Source organism: Sparus aurata, chromosome 14 (genome assembly GCF_900880675.1).
Source record: "Sparus aurata chromosome 14, fSpaAur1.1, whole genome shotgun sequence".
Classification (NCBI taxonomy): domain Eukaryota; kingdom Metazoa; phylum Chordata; class Actinopteri; order Spariformes; family Sparidae; genus Sparus; species Sparus aurata.
The window spans coordinates 8,100,707-8,112,979 of NC_044200.1; the positions used below are offsets into that span (position 1 = coordinate 8,100,707).

The 12,273-nt window shown below is 45.3% G+C and overlaps 1 protein-coding gene across 11 annotated transcripts in view; it reads right to left on the reverse strand.

The window, feature by feature from the left end:
* The window catches only part of sox5 (SRY-box transcription factor 5), a 91,211-nt gene that overhangs the window by 46,804 nt on the left and 32,134 nt on the right, over window positions 1–12,273 (reverse strand). The gene's annotated exons all lie outside the window — the stretch shown is intronic.

Genomic DNA, 12,273 nt, shown 5'->3' on the forward strand with positions numbered 1-12,273 from the left:
ACATTATCAGCTAGCGCTTTGTTTTCAACACACACTCCACAGACCCTTACACGCACACACACCCCCGCACAAACACACGTGTGCGCACACACGTACCCGCAGAATTACTAATTGCAATCCTAACTATGGTCACATGTGGATGTACACACACGCAGGCATAAACACACACACATGCACGCACCCACTAACGGTGACTGAAATGAAAATGTCACACCAGAGAGCAAACACACGTAGAGAATCAATCCTAAATGTGTGCATGTACACGCACTCATAGACATCACACACACACACACACACACACACACACGCACGCACGCAGACATGCTGCAATCGCCCTGTTGACTGTTATTGACTTGGACAAAGGGAAAGAAGGGATATGATCAGACAAAGGAAGACTAGAAAGTGTGAAGCAAGACGGTGACAGAGAGATGGAGAGAAGGAGGGAGAGAGGGAGAGAGGGAGAGAGGGAGAGAGGGAGAGAGGGAGAGGGAGTAGTCTATTTACTGGGAGCCATCTGCACTTGGGACGCGAGGCCTTGCGAAGGAAAGAGGTTTTACACTTTGAGTGGGGAGATTAACCCCATCAGCCAACGCAAACACACATACTTGAATGCACAAACACCCACAAAACACACAGACGCATGCATGCACGATGAATGCACTTGAATGAGCTCATATATATAGCTATACACACACACACACACACACACACACACACACACACACACACACACACACACACACTCTAATACAAATATAAACATTGGCAACTGCTGATGGCAGCCGAAAAGTTTGTTGGTGACCGGATTAATTTTTTTCCATAATGACAAAAGTGATTTAAGAAAAAAAAGTCTTAATCTCACTGGTATGAGACAGCCTGCACACACACACACACACACACACACACACACACACACACACACACACACACACACACACACACACACACACACACACACACACTGGGGCACAAACACGAGACGCGCGAGAGAGCGAAGTGTCCAGTGCGTTGAGCTGAACAGCTTAGCGCTTTTCTCCGCTAAGTGAGACATTAACGCACACACACACAGCCACACTCAACAACAAACCGAAGCACTTTTACACATCGTCCAAACACAACAAGCTGTGCTTCTCCTAAACGTCTTTCTTTCCCCTTCATCCCTCCATTTTTTTCTGTCCACGATGGAGTGGGGAAACGAGGATGAGGAACCACCTGGAGATTTTTAGGCTTTAAAACGACACACGATCGCACAAAAACAAGAAAGCATACGAGAGAGTCAAGACATACAAGCTCAGCTCACTCACACACACGCACGCACACACAAAGCAGTGCAGCGTGTCCTACATACTATTCCTCGGTTTGTGTGTGTTAGCGTCTGCGTGCCTACAGCTTCCCCAGAGGCCTGAATCAGGTCCTTTCCTCTGGCTTCAAGACCAGAGCATTCACGCTCCGCTGATTACAATGGGACATTCGCAAACATACACACAAATAGCAGAAGATCAATGTTGAACTTCAGGGCAGTGCGCCTCGCTCTCTTTTTTTTCCCTCATCCTTGTCTCTTGCCTTTTTAAATCCCTCCACCTTCCTTAGTCCTTGGAATCTGAGTGGTCTGTCCTTGGTTATTTTTTTTTTCTGACACTGCCACTCAGCCAGTTAGTCAGCAAACTGAGTTTCTGCGCTGCATCCCTGATGTGCCCTCGTGCTTTTTTGTCCAAAGCCATCGTAGCCTTGAGGGAATAAGTTAGCAGGAGGAGGGAGAATTTGTTGCAAAAACAGGGGAGGAAGGGAAGAAACACGCGTGTAGACGGGGAAAGCGTAGAAGAAAGAGTGTGCTCCTGTGTTTTTATACCCCCCCCCCCCCCATGACAGCTGTCTCACCATCACCCCAACAGGTGCTATTAGCCCCTGGCGCACCCCCCCCCCTCCCTTTTTCTCTCTACTGTCTCTCACTCTCATCTCTCCCTCCAGCCCCCTCTCCCTCAACAATGACAGAGGCTTTTAAGCCAAAGAGCTTTGACAAGTGAGAGGGAACAACAAATGGCAGTGTCGCCTGTTCTCTTTCCATAGCACTCCCTCTCTGTCTCCATCTCCTAGTTATTATTTTTATTTATTAACAGGGCTGCAGTTATTGTCCCCAGTGACAGGCGGGGGCCACTTTAACTATTAATAAAAAGCCAAGAGGCTCTTTCATTGTGCGGGGGATGGCAAAAAAACAGGAGGAAATGGGCGAGAGGAGAGGAGAGGAGAGGAAGAGGAGAGGGAGAGGAGAGGGAGAGGAGAGGAGAGGAGAGGAGAGGAAGAAGAGTTGCTGTAGCTTTTTAGTGAGATGTTGATTAATGCGGTGAACACAATGAAGAAATGGAGAATGAACCCACGTGGTCACTGTTGATAAACTACAAACACACACACACACACACACACACCACAGACAGGACACTAACCCACGCGGACACACACACACGCAAACTTTGTGCATCAGTTGAAAGATGTGTTTGGACATCCTGAAATTCTCCTGCATTAGCTCATCCCGGTTGTTTGGCCATTAGAAGACTTTCAGCTGCCACGTGCACTTCCTTCCATTCTGTATGAATATGAAAAGGTGGTAACCTTCAGCTGACACTGCACTCACTAACAACTTTTCAGATGCAAATCAGTTCTTGACAGTGCTTCCACTTCTCTCAAATTCAAGCTGTTGTTGTTGTTTTTTTTTTTGCTCCAGCTGATTTTATACTCTGTAATATTCCAAGAGATTTTCATAGAATTTGCTTGACAGATAAATGGAAACCCAGCAAGCATCTTCTACTGCTAATTGAGGCCAAGAATCACATAATAAAGGAGGACAGCACAACACTTTCCATGAAAATCAGAGAAGCTACTCCCTGTTCTTTTGACGTGCTTGTGTGTGTGTGTGTGTGTGTGTGCGCGCACACTTTGTGTGAGGTAAGGAGTTTGGTGCCCACGCACGGGTGTGGGCCACATATTTTCAGGGTGGGGTGCCAGGAGCTGAGGGCGAGGGAGGATACCCGCCTCCCCCACTTGACAAAACTGAATGGGTGAGGAAATGTGGAGAAGAAGGGGAGAGAGGAAAGGAGTGTGTGTGTGCGCGTGTGTGCGTATTCATGTCAACCCCTTGAAATGCAGTTTGCCCCTTTAGTTGCTTTAAGTTTGGAAAAAAATCATTGAATAAATATTCTGTATCAGCTTGTTCCAACTCCTTATTAAAGCTTTATGATGTTTACACTGAATGAAACATTTAAATCCAATATTCCAGATGTTGTGCGCTTTTTCTTTTTTCTTTCCTCAAATTTATGGTATCTTTGGGATCAGGCCCCTTTTAAAAACCATCATCTTCTTTTGACTGCATGACTGTGAAACCCAGCGTAGTATATTCAAGTGGGGTGGAAAAAAATAAAAAAAATCACATTAATTCGTCCGTGGGTGACGTTCCTGTTCCGATCCCGCACAGCTAAGAGAGGGATTCTGGGAAAAGCAGAGGGGGGAAAGCGCTGACAATAACTCTGGAATCGTCGGCTATTATCTTGGCTCATTGGCTCAAACGGAGTCAAGCTGCTGCCCTGCAGCCGAGCCAAAACAACCCCGTCCACCTGCCGAGAGAGGGAGAGAGAGAAAAACTGTGCATGTGTGTCTGTGTGTGTTAGAGCGAGCCCCCATCCGGCTTTTGGATCCACTGTGAGCTTTTGGTTCAGAAGCTGCTGGAGAGAGGGAGAGCGAGAGAGAGAGATGGGAGGAGACTCAACTCCAGTCCAGCTCGCTCCGACCGACCTCACAAACAATACCTCTCTCTCTCTCTCTCCGTCCCTCTCTCTTACTTTCTATTTTTCACTCAGACGTTTTGCCCTGAGTCACCACAAGCGGCCAGCTCTATTTTTCCTATTATCTCATATTTGTGAAGCCTGGAGACCTTTAGAGGAAAACGGGGGGGGGGAGGTGGTCTGTGGAAAGAGAGAGAGAGAGAGGGGAGGAAAAGAGAAGGAGAGAGAGAGAAAGAGCCTGGACCCTCGGGTGCACAACAAAGGGACCTCTGTGCCAGCGCCAGGCCCAGCCGGGCCCAGAGGAGGGTGGAGGATGAAGGAGGAGAACGAAGACGAGGAGGAGGAGGAGGAGGAGGGCCCACAGGAAAGGGCCCTGGCTTGGGAGCCGTGGCCGGCCCTTATATCCCGAAAAACAGGCTCCACATTGACTTGGGCCTTGGCAGACATGGGGAGGCTCCAGCTACTCTCCCCCTCCTTTCCTTCTCCCCCTCCACCCTCCCTCCCTCCCAAAACCGAGCAGGGGTCAGCATTGAATAAGCAATTATACAAGCACTGGTGGAGTTTGTCTGAGACTGCCACCCTGAACACTGAAGTATTGAGATGGAAGGAAGGAGTAATAGCGAGAGACGGAGAGGGAGGAACGATGTGTGGTGACTTCTGTGGTGGAAAGAAATAAGCCGGCAGCCATGATGGAGACACGAGCAGACCATCTTCATGTGATCTATTGATTAGATTATAACCAGTGACCAACTGTCGTGTTACAGTCAAAAAAGACCTGGCTGACTCATCATTTTTTTGACTTTATGCACCGATATACCAGTTGTTTCATTGTCACCAAGGAGGCCTGTCCACATTTTTCCGAACCATTGATGAAAAAAATCGCTTTTTCGTCTTAATCCCGTTAAAAAAACAAAGCTGGTGCCTGTTACAGGCTGCAATTACACCGGCACGTCACCCACTCCCACTAGCAGTACTTTTTTTTTTTACAGCAAGTATTCATTAAAGCAAAACAGAAAAGAGTAGTGTTACTATTTAAATAACATGAGGTAACTTAAGTCTTTCAGTAGTGAAGTGTTACAACTTGAACGGACTGGATCTTCTGCATTATGAAGATGTTCAAAGGAACTTCAGAGGAGCAGAATGTGGAATGCGCCTGCTCACTTATTTACGCCTCTCTTGGTGCACGCAGCTTTTTGCTTCTGCCGTTCGGCTGTTCCCTCTCGCACTGACGGCATCAACATACTCCATTACGAAATGATGATGTTGATATTTTGATGATCAATTCATGTCTGGTTGAGCTGGGCCATGTGTCTGGACACATTTTCATCGATTCCTTCTAAAGACGGTCCAATCGTTCCAAAGCGACAGGGGGCTGGGCGTGCCAAGATTATGGGCAGAAAAAACAAAAACAAAAAACAAAAAAAAAAACAGGGGCAGTACACAACGGCTTGATAGAGGAGAACGAGACGGGGAGGGAAATGTATCAAAAAGCTTTTTTGTCCGAGCCCACCTCGCGCCACCACCTCCGCAAGGTTAGCCGCTAACGGTACCAATTACTGGCTTGTTGTTGGGGAGAACAGCGCTTGGCAACAGTTGCGGTGGTGGCCGGGCCTCTGTGTAAACACTTAAACCCCTCTCCTCCTCCTCCTCATCCCCCTCCTTACTCTCTAGACCCCTCCCAGTGCTCCCCGTCTCCCACCGAAGCAGAGGATGTGCTGTTTTATATATATATATATATGCGTGTGTGTCAGACTCAGTCCCTGGCCGGTCTCAGCGTCTACAGTGACTTTCCAATTCAGAAGCTGCTCCGACTTCAGTTATTAATAAACACCCAGACCACTAGGCAGGCTGGAGGGAGGGGGGGGGGGGAGAGAGAAGACACATACTGATACACGCACATACTGAAAATATTTGGCACACACACACAGAGCGTGACATCAGCTTTTGCGAATTTAAAGACTGTTACTCACCTTCGCAAAAAGTAAGTTAAGTTTTTGGGTGAAGCGACAAGGGACATATGGTCCTCCCCTAAAGTACTGTGACAATCACAGACGCGTCTCTAAACACATTTGCGAGGCGACACACCTGTTAACTGAAAACACACATGCGCGCACATAATATCACTTGCCAAAACACCTTAAGACTAACGGGGGGAGAGGGCTTTATTTTTGTCTTTTTCTAAGTGAGATGAAGTTTGAGGGGAAAAAAGCTCAAAAGAAGAACTAATTTTCCTCTCATGTAAATGTGAGGAAAAAAAATATACAGAAGCACAGCGTTTTTTTTTTTTCTCATTCCAATATCAGGGTACGTACCGACATATAGCAACACGTTATCATTAAATGTGACGTTCTAAGAATAGGCCGCAGCACATAAAGCGAAAATTTACAAGGGTGTCAGTCAACAATTTAATAAATTGAAAATCCATTTATCTGAATACAGAGTTCTGCCCTTCACTCCACTGCCTTTCCCTAACAGATGGTGTTGTGGGTGCTTATGTCCAATTTGATTTGAACCAAACCCTCAGCCAATTTTTACACTGGCATGAAATCTCAGCGAGCCAGATCCACACACTGGCAGTCAGAAATAGCAGCGGAGAGGGCGCGACATTGTGAAAGAACGATGAAGGGCAAAATCTGGAGCGACATTCGAGAAAGTCGCAGAAAAACTTTCCTTGTTGTCTCGTTTTTTCGCTTGTGTGCCGTTTTTTGTTTTTTTTGTTTTATTTTCTCCCTTCCCTTTTCTCTCCCTCCTCTGCATGTTGTTTTTGTGCCGAGCTGGAGAAATTAGCGATGCTATCTTAATGCCGTGTTTTTGCGGGAGACAGAGAAACGTTCCTTTCACACACGCAGACACACACACTCGCGCCGTTTTCCCAATTGCCTCTGTGACCTCCATTATCATTAAATGGTGTTTGATAGCATCTAGACATTTGAATCCGCTGTGAACTAATTCAGGCTCGGCCCCTGATAGCCGCTGCCACTGCACCTTATTAGGGACAAGCTATGGGACCGAACACAGATCCCATTTTCATTTTACGACCTCATACTTTACAGGCTGAAGAGACCGAGTGTCAACTGTGGTACTGATAACCACCAAATACTGCCTGCTAATTGCCTGGTTAACAAACAGCGCCTCATGAGGGACTTTTGAATAGATAATAGAGGTTCACATGCAACAATGGGTCGGGCTGTATTTAAAACTCAGTGTATTCACTGAGGATCCTTTGAAAAGCTGCTCTGACAAGTATATTGTACCCAGCCGCTGCTGTCAGGTGAAAACCTTGTATGTCTTGAATGCAAACCTTTCAGAGGGAAAGAAAAGTCGGTGCCTTTTTTTTTACATGATCTGATTTATTTTGAGACCGTTTCATAAACCGGAGAGGTCAAAGAGTTTTCTCAACCAATAGAAATGCACGATTTTATCTAACAACTAAACCATGAAAATCACTTAAATGAGGTTTTCAGCAAGATTTTCTCAGTTATGCGTGGATACAAATGAAATTTAAATTCTTCAAGTCTAAACTCTCAAGGAAAAAATCTGATTTAATCTGTGACCTGCGAATCAACCAGTCAGACAAGCCGAAAAACAAAACAAAAAGCATGTCTGCAAATTCGACTTTCTGCACAACCGATGTCAGAGTGAGGAGGGGGTTAAACAGTCGGGGCCCGTGCTCTCTTAATGCATGCACATCTCTCCCTGTCAAAAGCATCCTGTTGAAGTAGGCCAAGGCATGTGTATTGGTGTGTAACTGTGTGTGTGTGTATGTGTGTCGTACACACTGGCTTGGGCTGCTGTAATGGAAAATGACACTTGCAATCTGTCTCGTGGCAATAACCCCTCTTCAGTGCTCTTGTCTCCACTCCATGCTCGTGCACACGCACAGGCGTGCACGCTCCGTGTCTCTTGTCACCGCAGCAGCCCCCCCGGGCCGTCCTTGTCACTGCACAGCTTTATTGCATCACTTTAACGTGACAACAAAAGAAGACATTGTGCATTGGGTCTTCCGCGTATAGGAGGGGAATGGACCCACGCATTAACTCTGCGAGAGACAGACGGAGAGCGCGCACACACACACACACACACGTTTGCAACGTTTTCTCTTGTGAGTCGTGACATTTTTTGTCTGCCTGTCAAAGCAATGACAGAGAGACAGACAGAACAGCAAGACACTCCTGACACACTAATGTTGCTTTGCATGTTGGAAGCCTATTCAAACAAGGCTGAGTTGTGACTTTAACCTCCCCTGCTCTTGCGTGTGTTGGTGCATGTGAGACTGATGGGTAAAGACTGTTATTTCTGATGCTATCATAGTTTTGGCCCAGTGTTGGCTGTTTGATTGACAGTTGGCTTGGCTCTGAGTGGCTTTGCTTTGCCGGACGGCGGAGGCGGGACCCGCCTATTCCAGTTAACGCGGACGCTGTTGACAAGCACAAACAGACGCACACGCACACACTTCTCCCTCTGTTTATGCGTCTGTTTGAGTCTTGATATTCGTCTCTGGCTCTTTTTGTCTTTCTTCTCTATGTGTGAATGTTTGTTCCATCTGTGCGTCGATCGGCCCGAGACAGAGCGCCTTGTAAAGTCTTAAGAATAGCCCACATTGTCCTGTGTGCTGCTCAAAGATAGGGCGACAGACATGTGAGAACCATTAGACCAATGGCAACAACAGTCCCAACAGCACTGGAATGCTCTGCTGACTAGCGTGTGCGTGTGTGTGTGTGTGTGTGTGTGTGTGTGTGCGCCTGTGCATGTTTGTGTGCCTGACCTGTTGGGAGTCTTACAAGTCATTGTGTTCCAATTATTCCCTCACGTCTCTCCCTGTAATTCTCCTTTTTCTCCCTTATTTTCATGGCAAGATCACATCGTTTTCAAGGGAAAAAGAAAAGTTTGATTGGTTAATGAGATTTGCCTCTTCAATAATGGCTGATGCTGCGCATTAGGTCACATTTAGATCATTTAGCCATCTGGACGGCTAGAACACATAAATTAAAGGATGGTGAAAGGAAACAGTGTAGTGGCAGTGAATTGGTATTTTTGCTCCTGAATTCCACGTTTTAAAAACTGTATATCGATGAAAATAACCAACAGTTTTTGACAGAAACAATATTAAAGGGGCACTCTACAATTTAACACGTGAAGATCAGGTCACTTGTCAGACCAAACAGCCTGTTAAAATGGTTCTATAATGTCTTCTGTAGCTCTAGAGGGACCTTTCAAACGTTTTAAAAATAAAAAACCCTGAGGATGTCAGTAGGGTTATCCTGGGCTTAAAACTTTAAAAAAGAGAGCCAGCATTACAAACAGGAGGTGTGTGGTTTCAAAGAAGTGAGCATTGAGAAGCATGGGAGCGCACTGTTGCACTATGAGAATGTAGGATCAGGATATCGGAGACACCGCTGTTTCAATTTGAACCACATTTCTTAATATCCCTTGTGACTGAGAACTGTATGGGCACGCAATACTCATTTGTGAGGGAACTTGTTAAATTAACTGATTTTACATTCAATAATAGCACTCGCTTGAACATTTGACATGTTTGTGCCCCGGGCCAACGTGACAATTTAAGGTCCTTTTGAGTTTTCTGAGTTTGATTTCAAACTTTTTCGAAAATAAATCCTTGCTTTCAAAATTGTTGTGAGCGTGCCCAACCCCAGCTCAAAGCAGCTCAAAAGTGTAGTCAGCACATTTAAATTTGATATTTTCTGAGTCAAAACTTGATTGGCAGATCAACCAAAACACTAATTAAAAGATAAATGCTCGCGACACTGGAATATATTTATAGTGTACAGTAAGTAATGGATGATTAGGATGTTTATCAAATCAAGCTTGGCCTTACTGTGCTGTCATTTGATTCAATAAATCCTGTGTTAATCTGATCATTCATATCTTTATTAGAACAAGTTAACTGTGTCAATTCGGTTACACGTATATTGACTTTATAGATGAATATGATAAAATGTGTTTCACCACGGCTCCCCTCCTCAGCTCCTTGCATCAGTACTTCTTTTCTTCCAGAACATTCCTGTCGGTTTTTGGACCCTCCCCTCCTTCTCCTCCCACGACTCCTCCAACAGACATCCACAACTCTTTGAGTGGGCTAATTGTCTCAACAACGTCTGGCTCAGAAGAGACTGGAGACTACGGATGGTATGATAACCTTGGTCATAACTTTGTTAGCATAATTGAGCAAACCAAGAAAACGGATGGGGAGGGCGTGATCTACAGTACACTGGGGCAAAATCCAGTGTAGTTAGTGTACGGCGTCCGCCTGTGTTTTCACATGGTAAACTGATACGGGGGGGGGGGAGGAGAGGCTGGGGAGGCTAGACAGACGGCTCAATGTTAGAGTGCGTTGGGTGTGTGTGCTTTTTTGGGTGTAAGAGTGTGTCAGACAAACCGACATGACCTAACAAACAAGTGTCCAGTGTCTCAGTGTGGACGGCTCCTTGAACAAGCATCACAAGACTGTCTAGTGTGAAGCTTGCAAACAAACACGAGTACATGAGTTCAGTTTGAGAGAGAGAGAGAGAAAAAAAAGTGTGTTAGAGAGAGAGAGAGAGAGAGAGAGAAAGACAGACAGCAAGAGGGAGAGAGATAAAGATAGATCAAAAATCTGCCAGAAGGAAAAGATGGATTGTGGAATGTTTTCCCCCGATGTTTTCTGTCTATGAATGTGTTAGAGTATAAAACGGACCCAGATAGAATCATCACCACTCTGAAGCCCACTACCCGCCATCTGACACACACACGCACACGCACACAGAGGAGGCTTGCAAACTCCACCCACATCCAAAGGAGCCTTAAATAGTGCTGTTACACACCACTTACACACCGCTGATCATAGATATTCATAGTTAATCATCATTTTACTCACAAATTTTTACAACAACAAGGATTCTAAATTTAAGCGAACAGTCGGACGGAAAAGGGCTGTGAGCGTAGGCAGGGAGTCCGTGCCAAAAAGGACGGTGACGCACGCAGACACACAAGCACACGCGCTGATCATAAATGTATACGGTCGAAGTTTTATGGTAACACTTTGAAACAGCAGGGAGGGAAGAGGAATGTAAGAAACCCATGGCAGGTGTGTAAATGTGTGTGTGCGCGCGCTGACTTCAGACAGGGCAGGATGGATGTTTTGGAGAAAAGAGAGGAACAAGTGAGTGCGAGCGGGGTGAGGAGGGAGGGGGGTGGAGGAAGGGAGGGTGAAGGTGGAGAGGCACAAATCATGCGTTGCCTTAGGAATGGAGAGTCTCTCCGACAGTAAACAGAGTTACAGACCAGGCTAATATAAACCAGCCTAATTGAAGGTTTACTCACTGAATACAGAAGCAAATCCATCATTGTCTGTTACAGAAAACATCAATAAACAGCTAATGAAATGTTCATTTAGAGCAGGAAGCTGATCTTGTACAGATGAAACTTCCCGGTCCTCGATGATGGGGCCGTAATCAGCTCGTGCTTGGAGCTGGAAGAGTCTGTGACTGAAATGAGATCCCCCGTGATGATGTAGTGAACGTGGGGCTGAGTGATAACGCCACTAAGCGCGATGTGTGGAATCCAATTGCAATGGTTTATCTGCAATGGCTGGGGAATTAATTATTGAACAGGAAGAAAAAAAAAACTAAGTGTGCAGCACCCCTCTGAGCGGCTGACTTTATCAGTGGTACCGGGACAAACTATTGTCGAGCTGTTTTCTTGTTTGTTGCAAGTGGCAGTTATATAAATGGTACTTCTCACGCTGGTAGAATACTGCTAAACCATGGCGTCTGGTGCGTCCGAAATCTGAGAGCAAACGTTTTTGCCACAGTAAAATGTTTTTTTTGAAAGGCTTAACGCGGACAAGCAGAATATTTCGTTAGGTAAAAATGTGGTGGATTTTGGAAATTATCACATCGATCTTTTTTCAACATTTGGACTTTTGGACTTTTCAAGTGCTCTGAAATGATTAGAGATGTTCGGATAACAAGAGTCAGAAGCGATCCTATCCAAAACTAAGCAAAGACAAAAACATTTGCACATTTTTTTCTGTATTTCCGCAAACGTGGAAGGCAGCGATGATGATGTCTAGTCCCTGTTAAATCCGCCTAAAATGCTCTAGGGATTGTGGGATTTTGCAAACTGAATACATTTTGCACATATAAACACAGACATGCTTAGCTAGCTCGAGGTTGTTATAATTGAAATACCTGCTAAAGAATAATATTTTCCACTGACAGATTTAGCAAGGCTATTGCATATCTGCAGGCTTCATGTGAAGTAACTTCATATGTTAAAATGTATGTGTCAATATGTGTTTAAACACATGTAGGAATAAAGGAATTTTGGCAACAAAAAAAAGGCTCATCATCCTTTTGATCCACTGTATGCATTTTCATTGGGTTCTCAGTGTTGCGCCTCTGGAGGGGTAAAAAGGCAAGTGTATACTCCACAGTTGGGCTTGGGTATGCACCACTACAAATTCATTAAATATTGGATTTGCAACAAGTTTTTAAAACAT